The sequence below is a fragment of the Lygodium microphyllum genome, chromosome 3 (assembly GCF_053477565.2).
Source record: "Lygodium microphyllum isolate KBCC chromosome 3, Lygodium_microphyllum_v1.1.10, whole genome shotgun sequence".
Classification (NCBI taxonomy): domain Eukaryota; kingdom Viridiplantae; phylum Streptophyta; class Polypodiopsida; order Schizaeales; family Lygodiaceae; genus Lygodium; species Lygodium microphyllum.
The window spans coordinates 125,892,612-125,914,918 of record NC_141137.1 but is presented as its reverse complement, the minus strand read 5'-3'; the positions used below and the strand labels follow the sequence as shown (position 1 = coordinate 125,914,918).

Sequence of the window (22,307 nt, the reverse complement as noted above, 5' to 3'; positions counted from 1 at the left end):
TTCTTAGGATTATCCTCAAAAATCGGCCCAGAGATAGTCAACTGTCCTATTGCCCCACCTACCATGTTAACAGCCCTTAGCTACTATAAATATCACAAATCTGAGGAAGAAAAGTGGTGAAAAGGATAATTTTGAAGCTTCGGCCACTGTAGGTGCAGCAATTCCTTGGCAGCTCAAGTTAACCACGGAGCTGTAGAACTAGGCAAAGTCCTGAGACTCCACCGCTAGAACTGAGAAATTGAGCAAAAACCCTATAAGAAGCAGATTCTCTATGAAAACGACTCGAAACCCTCCAATTTTTCAACACAAACAGCTTTCTGCGCCTCTAGAGCTCCCAAACAGCACCATGGACTCCAGATAGACAAGAAAGAGGAAGAAATCGAAGGGCATTACCAACACGAGCAATGTCACACAGCACAGTGCTATATGGGACTTTCAGATCTTCATCAAAATTTGATAGCACATCGTCCATTGTGGATTCTCCGAATAGAAGGTAACTGAATACACTCATGGCTACATAAATGCAGGTTGTCACTGCCACAGATATCCTTACCACGCCTTTGGAATCTGATGGATTCTCAAGCTCATTCAGTACTGGACGAATAGATTGATGGCATATGTATGCAGTCACGACAACAGCAATAACTGCAAACAGCTCAAGTACAGACTCTTGATCCGTAATATCCGAAAACATTCTTGGTGTATTGACATGTCCTACAGCAATCTTTGTGACTGTGATGACTGCCATCACAATGACAAACATCACAACTAGTGCCACTAACAAGGCAGATGAGAGCCCCAGAGAATCAACATGCTTGAAGGAGACCAATGGGATAAGGACAAAAAAATGTTGTAAACAAGAAAACTGAAAGTCTAGAGTTCCACCAAGTCAAGCCTCCAGCACATTCCTCTAACACCCCTGAATGATGAACACCTGAGGATGTTGTTCCAGATAAGACATCACCTATGATGATGAGGTAAACAATCAGGATACCCACGATACAGCATCCCGATCACACACAATGAATGATTTACTTGTAATTTTGGGTCATGATGCCATGATGCATTTTGGGTCATACGGACACCGTTTGGGATACGAATTGGATGGTTCTTGTTGGGAACTGAATGTATGACAATCATATTGTTGGAAGCTATTTTTACATGCATTTTTGGACTATGTTTGATGCTTTTTGGTCTCAGATTGGACCATTGGTATTCCTGATTGGGGTATACTACTGAATATCATTTGTGGACAGTTTATATTGCTGTTTTTTTTTGAATTTACAGCAGCCATAATGTTTAACACGGCACAGATCACTCAGATTGTGGGAGACAAATCGACCAAAGACAATTATTGTGTTTGGTCTTACAGGATGGAAAATATTCTAATGGGTAGAGGTCTATGGGACCTCGTAGCAGGTGATGATGAATGTCCTGAAGTTCCTGAACATCCAACTAAAGAGCAAAAGAAAGCGTACAAGGATTGGACAGGGAAGGACAGGAAAGTTTTGCATTGGATCTCCATATGTATTTTAGAAACATTGATTCATCATATAAAAAAGGCAAGTACTTGTAAGGAGGCATGGGAAATCATAGAAAAAATGTATGGAACATGTACAGAGGCTCATAAGATACAACTCAAGCAGAGATTACATGGTGCATGGAGAGGCAATCGCAGTATCAGTGACTATGTAGCAGAAATCAAACAAATTGCAGAAGACCTTGCATCCATTAATGCACATGTTGATGATGATGATGATCTAGTGTTAGTGACACTAAATGGACTTGGACCAGCTTTCAAATCGTTGGATACCTCTATTTCAGTTAGAGAAGGCTCTATACGCCTGACTTTGAGGAGCTTATTGGATTGCTACTTTTTACAGAAGAAATCAAGTTAGGATTGAATGCATCTAGCAATGGCAAAAACACTGGTGGAGACAGTGTTTTCTATCACCAAGAGGTTGTGGCAGCTCATCTAGAGCTAGAGGCTCTTCACTTGGTCATAGTAATTATGGTTTTGCTTGTGGAAGAAGTAACTTTGGTCGTGGTGACTTCATGCATAGAGGCAAGGGAAGATCTTTCCCTAGAGGTAGAGGATGGTCTAGTCCTTCTTCACAAAGAGATGGCACTTGTCATTATTGTGGGAAGTTTGGTCACTTTGAGAGGGATTGTTATAAAAAATAGAATGCCATGTCTAGGGGTTGTGGAAGGACCCAATATGGCCACTATGCAGGCACTTATGGTAGTATAGGTTATGGACCTAGAGGTGGATCACCTAGAGGTCACCTATTTGCTATGGAGCATGTGCTTGGGAGCATGACTCACCCTCTTCGTGAGAATGACTGATTTTTGGATTCAAGAGCTACAACCACATGAATCATCATGCTGAGTGGTTTGATAGCAAGGAGCAAATGTAGAATGAGGAATATGTTGCCACTGGTGATGATACTTTACATAAAATTACTCATATTGGTAGTGTGCCACTTGTTACTAAAGATGGGATTGAGAACAAGCTTGGTGATGTACTTTATGTGCCCACAATAACTAAGAACTTAGCATCGGTTGGTCAAATGACAGATCAAGGATTGCAGGTGAGATTCAATAAATTTGGATGTTTCATTGAAGAGTTCCATAATGGGAGAACTGGCAGGGTGATTGCTCATGGTAGAAAGAAAGGGAGATTGTTTGCTTTGGATGCAGGTACTCCAGTGATTCAAAACTCTATGTATGTTGAGAGAGGACATGGGCAAGATAAGGATGTGGAATTATGGTATAGAAGGATTGGTCATGTTAATTTGCAAAGATTGAAGCAAATGCAATCGAAACAGATAGTCCGTGGTCTACCGCATTTTGGATATGTGAATTTTGATCATGTATGTGAGACATGCCAATTTGGCAAGCAGTCCAGATTGCCATTTCCAAAGAGGGGGAGAATAAGAAGCTATCCTTCGGAAATAATACACTCAGATATTTGGGGCCCATGTCAAAATGTTTCCATGAGTGGAAGATGTAGATTCTATATCACTTTTATTGATGATTTTAGCAAAATGACTTGGGTGTTCTTTATGTAGCATAAAAGTGAAGCATTTGAAAAGTTCTTGGAATTTAAATCTATGGCTAAAAGGTAGTTTGGATGCTACATAAAATGTTTGAGGTCAGATAATGGTGGAGAGTACATGTCATATGGGTTTTGTGATTTCTTGAGAGATCATGGTATCAAAAGTCAATTGACATGCAGGTACACACCTCAACAAAATAGTGTGGCTGAAAGGAAGAATCGGATTATTGCAAAGGTTCCAAGGGCAATGATGAACCAAATGAACATGCCATTGTCATATTGGGCAGAAGCAATGCATACTGCAGTTCACATTATGAATAGAGCACCTACAGCCTTGACTCATGATATGTCACTATATGAGAGAATGTATGGAAGGACACCCATTGTTGCATACCTTAGAGTCTTTGGATGTGTTTGTTATGTTCATGTTCTAGATGATTCGAGAAAGAAGATGGAACCTAAGGCTGCAAAATGCATTTTCCTTGGATATCTTGATGAGAAGAAGGGATACAAATGCTATGATCCAGTGTTGAGTAAGGAAGTATACATAAGTAGGGATGTCAGATTCAGTGAATATGAATCATGGTACAAGCCCAAAATTGCAGTGGATGTTGATTCCTATGAAAGCAATGATGATGATGGCTATGAAAGCAATGATGATGATGATGATGGCTATGAGTGAAACTACCTCATGGCAAGAAATCCATTGGATGTAAATGGGTTTATAAGGTCAAATGTAAGTCGGATGGTTCTCTTGAGAGGTATAAAGCAAGGCTGGTTGCAAAAGGATATGCACAAACTTATGGTTTGGACTATGAAGAAACATTCAGTCCAGTAGCTAAAATGATGACAGTGAGATCGGTAATTGCTTTGGCTTCTATCTACGGTTGGAAGCTTTATCAAATGGATGTGAAAAATGCATTTTTGAATGGAAAATTAGAAGAGGAAGTGTACATGGATCAACCAAAGGGCTATGTGGATCCAAAATACCCACATTATGTATGTAGATTGAAGAAGGCTTTACATGGACTGAAGCAAGCACCAAGAGCATGGTGTGATAGAATCAGCAAATTCTTATGTAGTATGGGATTTCAGCAGAGAAAAGCTGATAATTCACTTTATGTGAGGCATACAGAAGATGATATGGTTGTTGTTGTCATCTATGTTGATGATCTCATTATTACACGTACACTTGAGAAGGAGATTACTGAAGTCAAGCATGGGTTACATAAAGAGTTTGATACAAAGGACCTTGGTTTGTTGAGATACTTCTTGGGTATTGAGGTTATTGACACACCTCATGGTATATGGCTGATACAAAGGCAATATGCATTGGAGATGTTGGAAAAATATGGCATGGCAGGATGCAAACCGGTTGATACACCATTGGATCAAAATGTTAAGTTGATGGATGATGGATCTTATGTTGAGGATGTCACTATGTTCAGAAAGATGGTTGGTAGTCTTATCTACTTGACCATTACAAGACCAGACTTGAGTTATACTGTTGAATTAATAAGTCACTTTATGCAGAGACCATGCAAATCACATTTGGATGTAGTGAGAAGAGTTCTTAGATATGTGAAGAAGATAGTTGGATTTGGCTTGTTTTATGAAAAAGGGATCAAGCCGACATTGTTTGGATACTCAGATGCAGACTGGGCAGGTAGCTCTATGGATAGAAGATCTACTAGTGGCTATGCATTCTCATTTGGATCAGCCATGGCAAGTTGGAGCAGTAAGAAGCAACCTATAGTTGCTCTATCAAGCACTGAAGTAGAGTACAAAGGCATTGGATTGGCAGCATGTGAGCAGACATGGCTGAGATTGATCTTATATGACATGGGGATAGAGATTGATGGTGGACTCATTATGTATTGTGACAATGTAAGTAGCATTATGTTGCCAAAGAACCCAGTCTACCATGCAAGGACAAAACATATAGAAGTACACTATCATTTCATTAGAGAAAAAGTCATTGATGGAGAGATTGACTTGGTCCATGTGAAAACAAATGACCAAGTTGCTAATATCTTTACCAAAGCATTAGGTAAAGATAAGTTTGAGTACTTCAGGAGTGCACTTGGAGTCTTATGTGTGCAAGCTCATTCTGAGCTTGAGGGGGAGTGCTGATAAATATGACATATCCTAAGTCATATCCTATGGATGTATGTATCTAAAATAGAAGAATATGTAAAGTGTCCTTAAGTTTGGGGTATCTATCTTTTGAGGATACCACTTGTAGTAGTGGATTTTTGGAGAAATATAGAAGAATAATGGAGGAGAAGAAAACATGGAGCTCCTGACCTCTCATCTGATTTATCTCATGGACTCCCTCCACTTCAATTTTTATTAAGCTATCTAGTAAAATGTCCCCCACATACTGAATCATGGCATTCCTCAAGAATGAATGGTACCTCATTAAGTACTACACATCGATGATAAATCTCATCCACTCCTTTCCAATGCAAGACACTTCGCTATAATTCAAAAGCGCAGTGCTTGCTGCTTAATCTTTCTCTTCTCAGACTTTGATGAAGCAGCCCCAAATCCCCTAGTAGATAGATAATGCATTATAGCTACATACCATGAAGGGATAGAAGCTATATGGATTTTAAATAGACCTTCGAAGTCACTCCCTTTAGTCAAAATTTTCTTTGGCTCCTCGAAATCCACAAGACATTCTACAATGCCCTGTAGCTTTGGTGGCGTACTCCTAATCTCATAATCAAACTCCTACAAAGTGATTAACCTCTCTGCTAAAAGGTGAGGCGGCTGCAACTTGTTCATCAACAGTCTAAGTCCCTCCTCCTTGATAAAAAATGCCACCTTCTCATAGAGTATATAGTTCCTAAATTTCTTTATTGCAAAAACCATTCCAAGGTACAATTTCTCCATATAAGTATAGTTGACTTCAGATATTCCCAATTTATGGCTAGCAAAGGCTATTGGATGAAACCATTTCTCTTCCCAAATTTGAGCTAAACAACAGCTAATACTATGCATTGTTGCTGGTAAAATGATGGTAATAGCGTAGCCCTATTCATGTATGAGAATATTATCACCCGTTTTGGCAGTCCCCTCGAGCTGGTAAGTGATAGAGGTACTCATTTCCTTAACAAAATCATGGAGGAGAGCTAACCGAGCTATATAAGATCTACCATCGCAAGTCCACTCCTTATTATCCCAGAGCCAATGGCCAAGTTGAAGTCACCAATCACATCCTTTACTCGATCCTGACAAGAATGATTTCCTCACATCATCACGACTGGGATGATTGACTTACAAAGGCCCTTTGGGCATACAGAACCTCCCATAAGGCAGCTACAAGAAGACCCCTTTCCAATTAGTGTATGGTACAGAAGTCATCTTTCCTGTTGAATTGGAATTGCCCTCTTTGTGAGTGGCAGTTAGAGAACACTTGGGAGATGATGAGTCACTGCAATGCCACCTCCTGCACTTGGAATGCTTGGATGAGATACGGCGGATGGCCCTACAGTGCATGGAAGCCACTCAAGTGCGACGCAAGGCCTATCATGATAGTTTCATCAAGCACAAGGAGTTCAAAGAAGGTGATCTTGTCCTAGCCTATGATTCGAGATTTGGCAAGTTTCTTGGCAAGCTTCAACAGTGGTGGATGGGCCCGTACAAGGTACTTGTTGTTAATCCTAAATAATGGATCTGTTCAAGTGTAGACCGTTGATGCCTCTGATGATCCTTTCTTGATCAATGGCTATTGTCTGAAGAAGTACTTCCCTCCTCGGGGATTTTGACAATCACAATCGACCTACCCTCTCCCTTTTGGGCATTGTACCATCCTTCTCTTCGTGCTACTAATAGCCCTTATGATTCTCCTCATGAGGCAGTCTCGTTTTGCTAGCCCCTCACAGATACCTCTCAACCTGACCTTGTTCTCTTCTCATCTGATTCAATAATGGTGGCGAGGTTGGTCTTGACACATGGTATTTCTACCATTCTCTTTCTTAACGAAAAAAAAGGAAAAAGAAAAAAAAACAAACAAAACTGTTGTGGGAGAAAAGGAAGAAATTCCATGTCGTAACAGGCCTCGTTCCAAGAAAATGTGGAAACACACCCCGCAGTTTAGGATAGTTGACTCACCAGCCGTACCTTTTCAGCAAGTAATTTGAAGCCACCTCCCTTAGCATGCTGTCTCTGCAATATCAGACCGCCTGTCCTTCTTAATAGACGACCTTTCTTACAAATCATTGAAGTACGAGACTTGTTGGCTGCCTCCTTGGGTACACCTCGTCTTCAATATCTTGATGACAACAACAACTGACATGATCTTCATCACCAACCCCTTGAATGATGTGAGCTTTCATCCTAACAAGATGGGGACGTGAGTATGGCCTGCCCTTTGTATCTTTCAACAGAGCGTGAGACAGAGGGTGGGGTGAGTGACCAGTTTTTCCCTTCAAATCAAATGAGAGGTGAGATGTGTGAACGGAGTGTTGCACGCACGGAATGGGCCTCTCAATGCACAACACACGATCTATTTCTGTGCACTACACCATAAGGCTCCTTGGCCTTCCTTCTTGCACTGTATACCGACATAGGGCGGGATGCACTATTGCACCATTAAATGCGCACAAGGCATACAACCTCTGCACAAGTGACAATGAGGATTACATTAATGGGTTTCAGGAATGGGTTACCCTCTGTATCTTTCAACAGAGCATGAGACAGAGGATGGGCTGAGTGTGACGGATGGTTCTTCAATCAAGTATTGAGAGGTGAGGATTGAGGGACATTGCACCCATGGGGTGGGTCTCTGCCATCAGCACATGACACATCACTTTGTTCTATACATGGTACTGTAAGGCTCCCTAGCTTTCCTGCTTGCACCTATGCCACCAGACAGGGTTGGACGCACTGATGCACCATTAATTGTACACCCTGGCATACTCCCTCTGCACCACCCCCTTGTTGATTTCTAAACCAGGCGTGAGATCTAGGTTCCCATCAATATTGCCTCGAGTGATGTAAGTTATGGGGTGAGTGACTATTCTTTCATTCCTCTTGAGTGCCCGTGAGTTGCGTGACTCTCCTTCGTCAACAACACCTCCCCCGATGGACTTCATCACCCGACTACCTCCTCGAGTGCTGTTGCATGGTCCCTGCCATGCTGGCTGAATGCTAGAGCGAGCCGTGGTACCTCTCATGCAACCGACTCCAACCCTTCTATAGCAGTGACGGTTCCTTCGACCATATGCGAAACGGGCGAAGTGTTCCTAATCCTACTTTTCTGTTTGCAAGTGTATGTGATGTCTTAAGTGTGGAGATGCCAGCGTCTAATCGATCGACAAGTCTATGGCCATGTCGATCAATCTACTCTCTCCGTTACAGTTTTAAGTGTGGGGACACGTCCCTACGCATCTGATGTGCATACCCCCTGCATATGCCTCAAGTTGATCATGATTGTATGCCATGACCTCTTTCTGCCCTCATGGGTCCCTTTCCCACCCACCCATCTAACTTTACCCCACCCTTTGGGCCGTTTCTTCCTTATTTCCCTTTATCCCTTGTTTTGATGTTTTGCATGTGAACACATCCTATGTTCACCGAAATCCAAATCCAACCTTACAGCTCTGTTTATCCCTTCAAATGCCCATTTTTTCTTTTTACCACCCCTTGTTCCGACTGATGGTTCTTGAGTTATTAATTTTTGAAGCATTTTCCATAAATTGGATGGGTTTTCATGTGAACGCACCTTTCTTGCTTCCAAACACCAATCTGCCATGACAGCCTTGTCCTCCCTCTTCCTCTTGAAATTTTTTCTTTTTGCTCCCTGTCCTTCCGATGCATGGTTCATCCACTATTAATTTTTGCGCATTTTTGGACCCTTTTCGTGCATATTTTTAATATTTTTCCATGTAAACCTACCCTACTCTTTTCGAAATTCCATTCTGAGTGGATCCCCTTGTCCGTCCACCCTTCTTGCATAAAGTTTCTTTTTTCTCTGCCCTGTTTCACCATCTGGATTTTTTGTTATTAATTTTCATTGGTGTTTTTTAGCGTTCTTTTCTTGTTTCTTCCATGCGAACGCCTTCTAACCCCATCCAAACTGTGATTTGATGTGATAGCCCCGACGGTATTATTTTTCAAGACATTTTTCCTTTTTACTGTTCTCTATTCCGGTACATTTCCTTTTTATGGTTTTTCGATCCGGTGTATGGTTTAGGTTTTATTCATTTTTCTTCCTCTTGATATGTGGTCGTGTCTCTCATGTCGTGCATGAACGCGCCTGTTTTTGGTTTTAAGCGCCTCGGGACGCTCCCCTGGCCTTTGTGCCTCGTGTGTCGCCGTCCCCGCCCCATCTGATCCCACCGATGCAAATTTTTTTACTCCCACCCTTTAAAAAAATTAAAAAAAACAAAAAAAACCAAAACCCTTAAAAAAATAACAAAATAAAACAACAACAAAAAAAACACCCGCAACCCCATACCCCCATGCCCCATCCATGTTATTTCAATAAAACTTACAAAAAAAAAACACATTAATTTTTTTAAAAAAAAACACCCTTTAATTTTTTTTAAAAAAACCAACTTACCTGTTCGGCCGCATCTCCCTTTATCGTCCCCTTCTCCATCGCCTCCCACCGCATCTCCTTCCATCGTCTCCTCTTCCTCCTCATCGCCCTCTCCCTCCACCATCGCCTCCAATCTCCTCTTCCTCCATCGTCTCCTCCTCCTCCTATCACTTCTCCCTTCTCCCTCGCCTTCTGCCCTTCACCATCGCCTCCAATCTCCTCTTCCTCCATCGTCTTCTCCTCCTCCCATCGCTTCTCCTTTCTCCCTCGCTTCTTCCCTTCATCATCGCCCCTCTCCTCCTCCTCCGCCCCCGTTTCCTCCTCTCCTCCTCCTCCTCCACCACCAACATCCTCCATCCCTCCTCCTCCTCCTCGCCTCCTTCGCCATCTCCTCCCCTCCTTCCCTCCTCTCCTTCGCCACCTCCTCCTTCCTTTTCCTAACCCTCCTTTACTTAGTTAACTAACTCACTTAGTTAACTACCTAATTTACTTAGCTCACCTAATTTACTTAGCTAACCTCACTGACTTAGCTAACCTAACTGACCTAGTTAACTCCCCTACCCCTCAGTCACCTAACCTACCTGGTCACCCTAACTTAACCCCCTTCTAACCTAATACCAGTTTCCTCCCTTCTAGCCCCCTTTCCTACCCCTACACCACTCTACCCCCACCCTTAACACGTAGGCCACTTGTTGCCCGGTGGTTTTGTGTCTATGTGTGTTTGCGTGGGTGCCACGGCTTCTTCGCATGATCGGGAGATGCCCGCGGGTGTTCACGCGCGAGGACGCGCATTTGGTCTTCTTCGTGCGGTGGTTTGTACCGTCCTCGAGCACACATAGCTGTTCAAACGCAGCCCTGGTATCTCTTTTGATTTTCCACAAACTCGAGAAAAATACCTAAAAATACTTAAATATTTAAAATTTCATTAAAAATCATTTTTTTTAAAAAAACTAAAAAATTCCTTCCTAAATTGAGTAATTCTCTGGTTAATCTTGCTCATTATATTATAGAGATATAATCGCAAAAAAAATAACAAGATTTCAAATCCTTTTAAAATTCAATTGAGAAAATTTCATTAAAAATCCCTAAAAATTAAATTAAATTCAAAAAAATCACAAAAAATTCCATCAATGAATTTGACTACTTTTGGAATATTTTTTAAGCTGAAAACACCTTGGCACATGATTACCCTATTGTTTTTGGACCTAAATGATCAACTTTTAATCTAAATTCATAAAAATTTTATTTTAAATTCCAAAAATAAGCTGTCAGATTACAAAATAATTAAAATTTTACAAATCAATTGTTGAAGCCTGATGGTTTTATTTTCAACTAGGTTTGATTGATACTCTAATAAATCAAACATTTTAAAATAAAAAATATACAAAAAAACTACATAAAATACAAAATCAAAACACACCTAAATTACAATAAAAAAACATACTAATAACAATCTCACCCAAACACTAATGAACCTTGCCTAAATGAACTGTGATCCCACTAACATTGCCTTGATATTTATTTTATTTTTGTTTTTTTCAAATACTAAGGTGTTTTATTTTTTCCAGTACAGTGGTTTTTGCTTTTTTGTTGGATTCCTTGCATTTGGGACTACTCAATGTGCCCTCAGTCTCTTGCATACACACTCCTATGAGGTATCTATTTTTCGTGCTTTATTTATTTTTGGTCATCCCTTAACCACAGTTAATTTTTAAAATGAACTTTATTCACCCACTTTTCCACATGCACTTACACTAAACACACATTTTTCTAATAACTTAAAATCAACCCGGCGTTCACTTTGCATGCGCTACATGCGCTTTAGAGGCACTTTAATTTTAAATAAAAACAAACCAACCGTCACAAAAATGCACGCGTTGAAAAAGAAAAGCGCTTAAGACACATTAAATTTTTAATCAATGAATATGTATCTAGAGACCTGAGTCTGGGATCGCAGTCCGGGTTTCGTTAAAAGTACCGTTTCACATTAATAAATTGTAACTAATAATTAAAAAATGAACCGTCATTTTCTTATTAAGATTTATAACCTAATAAAATTTCAACCCTTGTTAATAATTTATTAAAACGAACCCTTCACTAAAATCATTCCCCTCACTGCACTTTTTTCCCTTTTCAATAAATACGCTTCGTGGGGTGGGTACGTATAGTCCTTTATGCTGATATTGTTTATCAAATTTTTGGTTATGTCCTAATTAGGTTTTTGAAGTGTTATGGTTTGATTGTGTGATACAATTACGGGTGCGGTCTGTAGTTTTCTTCTTTTTTTGCCTAATACAGGGTCTTGGGTGACTGCTTATTGCATAGCATGAAGCTTTCGGTCGCATATGTGTAGGGGTCATGCCGAATTTTTTCTAGGATGTGGGTTGTTTGGGGTGGTCAATTGGTTAGTTACGTCTGTGTGTGCTTATTCTAATCGATTTCTTTTTTATAGCTATTTTGTTGTTTTGTAGACATTCTCTGTGATTGTCTGTGTTTGTGGTGTGTGTATATTCCATATGAATGGCGCTCAAGCTCCTCCTGTTCAGTATGTCCCATTGATCAGTAGGGATTATTCTTCCCTACTCACTTTTGAGCCTATCGCAAAAGCATGCCTTGCAACTTTTGTGGCTGCTTCACTCCCTTTGATTCGAGATGATCCAGCCCTATGTGATGAGTTTCTTGCATCATACAGTAAGAAATTGGACTTGGTTTGCGGTACTTCCATGGTTTTGACACCTAGAGGGTTAGGGAAGGCTTTGTCTCTTCCCTACAAAGGAGAACCCTTTGTTACAGCCAGATAGTTATTCTCAAATGACGAGATTCTCAAGCTGTTACAGAAGCAAACTAAAGAGGTCCTTGATGTCAAGAAGGTGATTAACACTTCAGGAGTGTCTTTTTCAATGATCACTGATCCTCTCTTGAAGCTAGTCTGCCAATTTCTCCAAGACAGGTTTATGCTTTCCAAGACACCATCCCACTATTTGTCCAAGGAGCTCTTCACAGCTTCCAAGATGGTGTTAAAAGGGGTTGCCATTGATTGGATTACTTACCTTCTTACGAAGATGGATCAACATTTTGTCAAAGTGACCAAAGGGAATGTTACCAATCTTTTTTGTCCACTATCAGTTACAGAATTTGGCCTTCTATATTAAGCTCTCAACGATAGATCTCCCTCTTCTAGAGGATGGTTGGAGTGGGGCTTGGTCTTCTGATTTGCTGACAAAAGTTGTCAATATGGTCTTTGAAGATTCCATGATGACGAATACCATGTTGCTATCTTATATGTATCTACGAGGTGATTTGTTAATTTTAGATGATGTAGTTCTAGCTTGCTATGTGGGGGATGTGGTCTTACAAGTTGCCTTATATGTCAACCATTTGGAGTTGAGGATAGATGACATGTTCCAGTGCTATTCTTCTAAAGTGGCTACTTGCCCTGACACTTCGTGGCATTCAATGATTGATTCTGTAGTCCTGAACCAACACCAGAATACAGCTTCTACTTATGTATAGAGCACTAACCAACTGAGGGTGGATCTCCTAGCTTATCTTTCCAAGAACCATCCATTTGATTCATCCTTCTTTGATGCCTACCATCGATGATCTATTTTAGGTCCCTCTGTTCCTAGCTTATTATACTATCAACAAATGGCCCATCAATATGATGCTTATTTTTCCCTTTATCAATCCAACTCAGCAGCTATCTTACCTCTCCTTTTCCAACCTCAGGGTTTTCCTCAAATTCCAATCTTTACCTATTGTTCTTTCATTGAAGATCGAGTCTTTTTCCCTTCTCCGCCATGCCCTTCATCTATCCATATACCTTTTACTTTTCTTTCTTATCAATTGATACATTTCCTAACTGATTCTCTTAAATTTTTAGCCAGTCCTTCTTTAGCTTATTCCTCGTTTTATGATTTTTCCTACCCATCTCTTCACCCTCTTTTACTTATTCCACTTCCATCTCCTGGCACTTCTATTTCTCAACCCCCTCAGTTGGTTAGTGGGTAAATCCTTTGTAGATGAGTCTTTATCCATGGATCACTTTCGAAATCATCAAGCCTTCAAGAGGGATCATCTTCATTGATACCCTTAGATGCATCTTTTGTGCTTCTTAATGAGACATATTTTGGAGGTGCCATTCAGATGGTTGTGTTTGTGTTTGTGTTATAATAATTTGTATGTGATGAGTTCGTGCTGGTTGAATAATGGATTTGCTCTAGAGCTCTCTTTTCAACTATTGATGGTGATGGTGGATGACAAGCCTACGATGGAAAGCTGAAGAACCTATCATATCCTTTACAAATTTGTTATGACTTTTTATTGTTTATCAGATGTGTTAATGAATAACAAAGTTTTCCTTTAGTAGTATTCTTTTCTAGAGATATAGGTGGGGTCATGGTGGAGTGATTGTTGAAGATACTAAAGAAGATCAAATTGAGCTCTTTTCTGAACTTATATTCTTCTTTTCCTTAGGTCGCGAGGATGCTTCCTTTCTAAGTGTGGGGATATGTTGAGAGTGGAAAAAGACTGAAATTTTGACTGATTTTTGTTGTTTTTGAGGTCTGAATGGTTAATTTTTGATGGATTTAGAGTGATGTATGGTTGCTAATAGAAGTGTTTGAGAGTGTTTTGGATGATATTGATTATTTTTTGGAAGCTCGTGATGGTTTTTAGTAAAAATATGAGGCTCTGTGATATTTTGATAAGTTCTGTTGAGGTTCTGATTGGTTCTGATACCTTATGTATAGCCTCTATTTTGTTCTGATTGTCTTCTGTATGAAGCATGGATTGATGATTGCTGAAGTTTGAAATATTTTGAAGATTTATTGAATATTTTTTTGATAGTTTGGAATGGTTTTAGTATGAGTTATGAGGATTTCATGTTCTCTGATGACTTTCTGTAACCCTCTGTAGACCTTCTGTAGAGTCTCTGTCTCTGTTCTGTCTCTGCTCTGTTCGTGTTCTGTAGATCTTCTTTAAGTGTTCTGTAGAATGTATGTGTGATATTGGAAAAGTTTTCTAACTTTTGGAAATGATGAATCTAAGTTCAAAAGAGATAAAACAAATGGAAGAAGCAGCTGTTGAAGACTGAAGAGAAGACTAGAGTATCAATGACAGTAGTGAGCTATGAAGAGACATTGTAATGGCTCTGGTGTCTCTTCGCATCAGACATACCTCTTGGGAGGTGCATCCACGACCTAAGAAGGATTATTGAGAGTCATTATTGAGCATTGTAGTGAGGAGATGATGTACTATTGAGAGAGAGAGAGAGAGAGAGAGAGAGAGAGAGAGAGAGAGAGAGAGAGAGAGAGAGAGAGAGAGAGAGAGAGAGAGAGAGAGAGCCAGAGATAGCCAATTCTATCAAAACAGTGTATCTAGGTATGAGAGATTGAGAGAGAAAACTATGAAGACAATGAAGATGAAAACTATGTGATTGATTTCCATTCAAAAATGGTATATTATTTTATGTTCCTTGTTCTATTGATGGATTCTATGAAGATGTTGAAGATTATGGTTGATTCTATCAAATCCGTGGGAGATATCTACTATAATACTGCGTGAAGATTTACTGTTTTCTTTGTTTTGGTCATCAAAAGAATGAAATAAAAGCTTGTTGATGTTACAAGATAGATTGTCTTGTAGTAGAATCCCATTTTCCTTGGTGTTCCTCTTGGGGCTCCATTCCCAAACTTGGGAGGAGATCAAAGAAGCTGTGAAAGGATGTTATCTTCCCCAATCTTTTGAATCAATCAAGATGAATGAATTCTACAACTTACAGCAATTAAGCCTAACCTTGGAAGGCTACTATTCCAAGTTTGTGAGTTTGTGCAAATATACACCCCCAATGATAACATCTCAACAAATTGCAAGGTTCTGCCAAGGACTAAATCCACCTTTGGACACTCACCTTGAATCAATGATCAATGACTCTCGAAGATGCTCTTATGTGAGCAAAACCTATGGCCAAATAAATCACTAGAAATGGCCAAAGAAACTGTCCAATAAACAAACAACTATGGAAGGGGTTACCCAAACCGTGGTATCGACATGACCAATACCAAGGAAAATGGTAGAGCTAATGCAATCATCCAAGGACCAAATGGGATAGGAATCACGCAATGCTACCAGTGTAGAAGGATTGGACAACTAAGGGCTAATTGTCATAATCGTCCTCAAAATCATAGCCCAAACCAAGTTAGTGGAAGAGGTCGAGGGAACGGCAATAAGAACCCAGGCCATGGACATGGAAGAACAACTGGTGCCTGGGTAAATACCATGATTGGGCAGCTCGAGGAATGCACATTAGGTAAATAATTTGAAAGAGGATCCATTTAGGCTGCTGTAGAAAAGAAAGGAGTGGACCACCAATGTTCAGTTATTCAATCTCCAGCTATTTACAAGGGTACGTCATTTATGATCTTAATTGATTGTGGTAGCAGCATGCATTCCTTTCTTGCACCCACGACAGTTAAAAGATTGCATCTAGAATCCAAGGGGACAAGGAAAATGATAGTAGAATTGGCTAGTGGGAAATAAGTTGCCTCAATCGAAACTGTAGGGAAACTTCAATTTGAGTTAGACAGCCATATAACTAAAATAGAATTTTGAATCCTACCACTAGGATGCTACGATTGCATTCTGGGAATGGATTGGCTCAAGAAGAACAAAGCCCAGATTCTATGTGTTGAAGAGGAAATCGTCTTTCAAGACTTGGAAGGAGAAACCGTAAAGGCATATGGGAAAGTTGGAAGAACTAGAGTCCAACTAGCCAAGTGTGATATTTCTGCTCAAAAATATTGTTGAACTTGACTCCCCGCATGCTGCGTAAGAACCGTGCAAGATCATCTCTCACATCGTAATTATCAGCAGCTTAATCCATACCCCGCACACACAGAATGAGGCCTCTGCATTGTGAAATCGAGGCCAGGATTGAAGACCGTAAAAACCCGCGGGAGAACACCTTTTTTGAAGGGGCGATTGGGATAATCATGAAATTTAAATCAAATTTTTTTATTATTATCCCTTCCCCCAGCCGATACATGGCTGGAGGAGAGGGAGTGTGGGGAGGAATGGGCTAGGTAGAGTGGTGTGGGTTGCATGAGGGGGGAGCCATGCATAACCCATGTGGTGGAGCTTCCCTTTCCCCCCCCCAAGGCTATAAAAACACACCTTAGTGGGGGATATGACGAAGAAAAGAAAAAAGGTAGCTGCTATCCTGGAGGATTGACGGGAGAGGGAGATATGCTGTTGTCGCTGCCGTGAATGCCGCCGGGCTGAGGGACGCCGTTGCCATAATCACCCTCCCTGCCATCATCCTAATCACTCCCCCCCTGTCGTCAATCCTTTCCTCCACCTAATTATTTGATCCACATAAGCTTCTGAGGCTCAGAAGCTTCCTTGGAAGCTTCCACAAGGGGCTTCCTTAACCCCTGTTCTTATGTGCCTTCCCGATTTTTAAACCGGCCTCATAAAGCTCCATTCCCACAAGCCTTCCCATAAGCCCCAAATCCCACAAGCCCCCGGGTTTTTAAAGATCCGCATTTCGGTGAAGGAATATCCTCCATATGAGGGAGAAGGAAAATCTTGAGGTTGTTTGAAGAACGCGTAGAAGCGAGGGTAATCCGCGGAGTTCAAGTCATCAACGATGGTTCCCAAGAAGTCGCAAGGTGCACCTGCGGGAGGTTCTTCCTCGAACTTACACGTGGATATCACCCTGGATCCACAAACCCAGGCTCCACGAATTTATTCTCACATGAAGAAATGTTTTAAGTATGCTTAATTCCATAGGGAAAATGCATTCTACATTTATCTTTAATTCATGGGTAGTGATAAAAGTACATTTGATAAATTATCTCTTTGAACGATAGATAAGGATTTGTGCATATCATGCATCTCCAAAGTTATGAATGAAAAGCACTTACTCGCCCTATGAACTTAGTCGCAAATTGCCTTGTCGTGCATTTTCAAAGTGGAAGCCTAAAACGCATATTGCCTAGGGTTAAAGAGGAAATTGTTAAGTGCATTGGCCGTGAAGGAAAAGAGTATCTTGCATCTAGACAATAACTTCCTTTGTTATGACTTGCATTAGGAAACTGCTAACTTCCGTTGCACGGCATGCAAATGAAACATTGGACATTGCACGTTGCTTGCAAAGACGTTGTCAGACGGACTAAAGGTTGCACGTCACATGAACTTCATTAACAATGTTGTATTTAGAAAAGGTCGCATGTTACATATTCGTAAATTTCATTTCATCGAGTTGCATTTAGAAAAGATTGTATGGCTTATCAAAGTATGAAACTCAAATGCTTAGACAAAAGGTTGTAGGCATTACTCCTCGACATAAATCCTAGTAGGTCCTATGTAAGTTATTCTTCAAATTATCATGCATTTTGACTAAAGTAAGAAAAGATAGGGTTATTGCAGATCTTGCGGTACATAGAAGCAATGAATCGCATGTTTACATGTATTGTGACATTTTGCAACTATTTTTCTCCTTTAGATCAAGTTTATCATCTCTAGGAAAGGGTCGTTCTTGTTGCAAGACAAGTAGAACAGTTTACCCAAATCACTTGTGATATTATAATTGTTAGGGTTTCGTATAGGCATAACTAGTCGACACGATAAACACCTTAAGTACTAGCTAGGGCTTGTCATGTTGGAAGTGCTGCCTAATATCGCACTTGGAACGCCAAGTTAAAACCCTCAAACCCTAAGGTCCTGCCCACATTCACGGAATGTTTGGGTCAATTGGACGCTCATGCAAATAACGATCTAGGGTTTCTACCCTAAGGATCGTTCAACCTAATGCCAAAACTCAATCAGTCGCAAGGCATTCCTTAATTCTCTAATCCTACAAAATCCATCAACAGCTAGATCTCTAGCCACAAAGGTATCCATGCCAAACAATCCAATACTTGAGCTGGCTAGAGAAGAAGCATGCCATGATCCAACCTATCAAAAGATGCTAAGGGAGATCCCTATCAAGGATCAAGACCCGAAGCTACAGGCTAAGTATCAAGAATTCTCTATCAATAGTGGACTTGTCTACTATAGAATGAGATTATGTATACCAGCAAGCCAGTCACTCAAGCAAAAGATACTTTGGGAAGCCCATGATTCCCCTTTCTCAGGACATCCTGTCTATGCCAAGACCCTCAATGCAGTCAAAAAGAGCTACTATTGGGAGAGGCTTAAAGGTGACGTTCTCAAATATGCCACTGAGTGTTTGTCTTGTCAACATATTAAGGCCGAACATGTCAAAATGCCAGGAAAGTTACAACCACTTGATATTCCCCAAATAAAATGGGAATTCATCAGTATGGACTTTGTCGTTGGCCTACTCCAAGTTTAGGGAGGATACAACTCCATTCTGGTTGTGGTTGATATGCTCACTAAGGTTGCACACCTTATTCCTGTTAAGACAAACTACAAAGCCTCAGACATTGCAAGATTATTTATTAAGGAGATATTCAAAGTACATGGGTTGCCTAGAAGAATCATTAGTGATCGTGATTCTCTCTTCACATCACACTTCTGGAGAGCTATCTTTGAAGTCATTGGGACTCAACTCTGCTTTAGTACATCTTACCATCCCCAAACCGATGGTCAAACGGAGCGAGTCAACCAAGTCATTGAGGATATGCTAAGGGCACACTGCTGCCGTGAACCAAAAAGGTGGATTCAATACTTGCCACTGGTTGAGTTTGCCTACAATGCTTCTTACCAACAAGGCATTCAGATGACCCCTTTTCAAGCATTGTATGGGCATGACTGTCGAAGTCCTTTAAACTTCTCGGATCCAACCTTGAGGGTTGAAGCCTCAAGGCAGATGATGGAAGATATGGATGAATAAATGAAGTCAATAAGATAGGACATCCAAGCCGCCAAGGATAGACAGAAGGCATACGCGGATTTGAAACATCAAGATAGAATCTTCGAGGAAGGAGACATGGTCTTCATTCGCGTACGCCCAAAGAAGAGTTCCCTATCCTTAGGAAATTGCAAGAAGCTAAGTCCAAGGTATTGCAGACCCTACAAGATCCTCAAGTGCCTAGGACCAAATGCTTATAGACTACAACTCCCTGAGAACCTAAAGGTTCATAATGTATTTCAGATCAGCCTACTCAAGAAGTATGTACCTAATCCTAGCCATGTAATTGATGACCAACAAGTTGTAATGCCTAGCCAAGGAGTCCTTGAGCTACGACCTGACAGGATCTTAGATGTTAGGGAGAGACAATTGAGATCCAGGACCTTGAGAGAATGCCTCATCCAGTGGAAATATTATCCCGAGGAGCATGCCACTTGGATGGATGAAAGCACTCTCAACCAACAATACCCCCAGTTCTTCTCGAGATGAGGACATCTCGATTCCTCCAAGGGGGAGAGAATGTAATATTTCATCTTAAAAATATTGTTGAACTTGACTCCCCGCATGCGGTGTAAGAACCGTGCAAGATCATCTCTCACATCGTAATTATTGGCAGCTTAATCCATATCCCGCATGTGCAAGAATGAGGCCTCTGCATTGTGAAATCGAGGCCAGGGTTGAGGACTGTAAAAACCCGTGGGGGAACACCCTTTTTGAAGGGGTAATTGGGATAATCATGAAATTTAAGTCAAATTTTTTTAAAAATTATCCCTTCCCCCAGCCGATACATGGCTGGAGGAGAGGGAGTGTGGGGAGGAATGGGCTAGGTAGACTGGTGTGGGTTGCATGAGGGGGGGAGCCATGCATAACCCACTTGGTGGAGCTTCCCTTCCCCCTCCCAAGGCTATAAAAACACACCTTGGTGGGGGATATGAGGAAGAAAAGAAAGAAGGTAGCTGCCGTGATGGAGGATTGACGGGAGAGGGAGATACGCTGTTGCTGTTGCCGTGAATGCCGCCGCGCTGAGGTATGCCGCAGCCTGCAGCTCCTGCTGCTGCCGCCATAACCGCCCTCCCTGCCATCATCCTAATCACTCCCCCCCCCCGTCGTCAATCCTTCCCTTCACCTAATTATTTAATCCACGTAAGCTTCTGAGGCTCAGAAGCTTCCTTGGAAGCTTCCACAAGTTCCCACAAGCCTTCCCATAAGCCCCAAATCCCACAAGCCCCCAGGTTTTAAAGATCCACATTTCGGTGAAGGAATCTCCTCCGTACGAGGGTGAAGGCAAATCTTGAGGCTGTTCGAAGAATGCATAGAAGGGAGGGTAATCCACGGAGTTCAAGTCATCAATGTTGGCTCCCAAGAAGTCGCAAGGCGCACTTGTGGGAGGTTCTTCCCCGAACTTACACGTGGATATCACCGCGGATCCACAAACCCAGGTTCCACGAATTTATTCCCACATGAATAAATGTTTTAAGTACGCTTAATTCCATAGGGAAAATGCATTCTACGTTTATCATTAATTCATGGGTAGTGATAAAAGTACATTTGATAAATTATCTCTTTGAATGATAGATAAGGATTTGTGCATATCATGCATCTCCAAAGTTATGAATGAAAAGCACTTACTTGCCCTATGCACTTAGTCGCAAATTGCCTTGTCGTGCATTTTCAAAGTGGAAGCCTAAAACGCATATTGCCTAGGGTTAAAGAGGAAATTGTTAAGTGCATTGGCCGTGAAGGAAAATAGTATCTTGCATCTAGCCAATAACTTCCTTCGTTATGACTTGCATGAGGAAACTGCTAACTTCCGTTGCACGGCATGCAAATGAAACATTGGACATTGCACGTTGCTTGCAAAGACGTTGTCAGATGGACTAAAGGTTGCACGTCACATGAACTTCATTAACAATGTTGTATTTAGAAAATGTCGCATGTTACATATTCATAAATTTCATTTCATCGAGTTGCATTTAGAAAATATTGTATGGCTTATCAAAGTATGAAACTCAAATGCTTAGACAAAAGGTTGTAGGCATTACTCCTCGACGTAAATCCTAGTAGGTCCTATGTAAGGTATTCTTCAAATTATCATGCATTTTAACTTTAGCAAGAAAAGATAGGGTTATTGCGGATCTTATGGTATGTAGAAGCAATGAATCGCATGTTTAGATGTATTGTGACATTTTGCAACTATTTTTCTCCTTTAGATCAAGTTTATCATCTCTAGGAAAGGGTCGTTCTTGTCGCAAGACAAGTAGAACAATTTACCCAAATCACTTGTGATATTATAACTGTTAGGGTTTCGTACAGGCATAACTAGTCGACACGATAAACATCTTAAGTACGAGCTAGGGCTTGGCATGTTGGAAGTGCTGCCTAATATCGCACTTGGAACGCCAAGTTGAAACCCTCAAACCCTAAGTTCTTGCCCACATTCACAGAATGTTTGGGTCAATTGGACGCTCATGCAAATAACGATCTAGGGTTTCTACCCTAAGGATCATTCGACCTAATGCTAAAACTCGGATTGAATTTGGAAACCCTAGGACCGAACGTTGTCGTGTTGAGAAATAAGCCAAAAGTCTAAGGTATAGTCTAAGCCTTATCATATTGTTGTATGTAAAGTGTCCTTAAGTTTGGGGGCATCTATCTTTTGAGGATACCACTTTAGTGAGTGGACTGTCCTTTGGAAGATATGGTGGGAGAATATTGAAGAAGAAGAGAATGAAGAAAGCTTGAGTCTCTCCTTGTCAACTATCTTTCGTTGTGCATCCCCATCGAACCTATCATCTACTTTCATTTGGTATCAGAGCGAGAGT

The 22,307-nt window shown here is 40.9% G+C and overlaps 1 pseudogene; it reads right to left on the bottom strand.

Annotated features, from left to right (window-relative positions):
• Positions 1-325: 325 nt before the first annotated feature.
• On the bottom strand, positions 326-9,693 carry LOC148038865 (amino acid transporter AVT6A pseudogene; annotated as a pseudogene).
• Between the last annotated feature and the right edge of the window lie 12,614 nt (positions 9,694-22,307).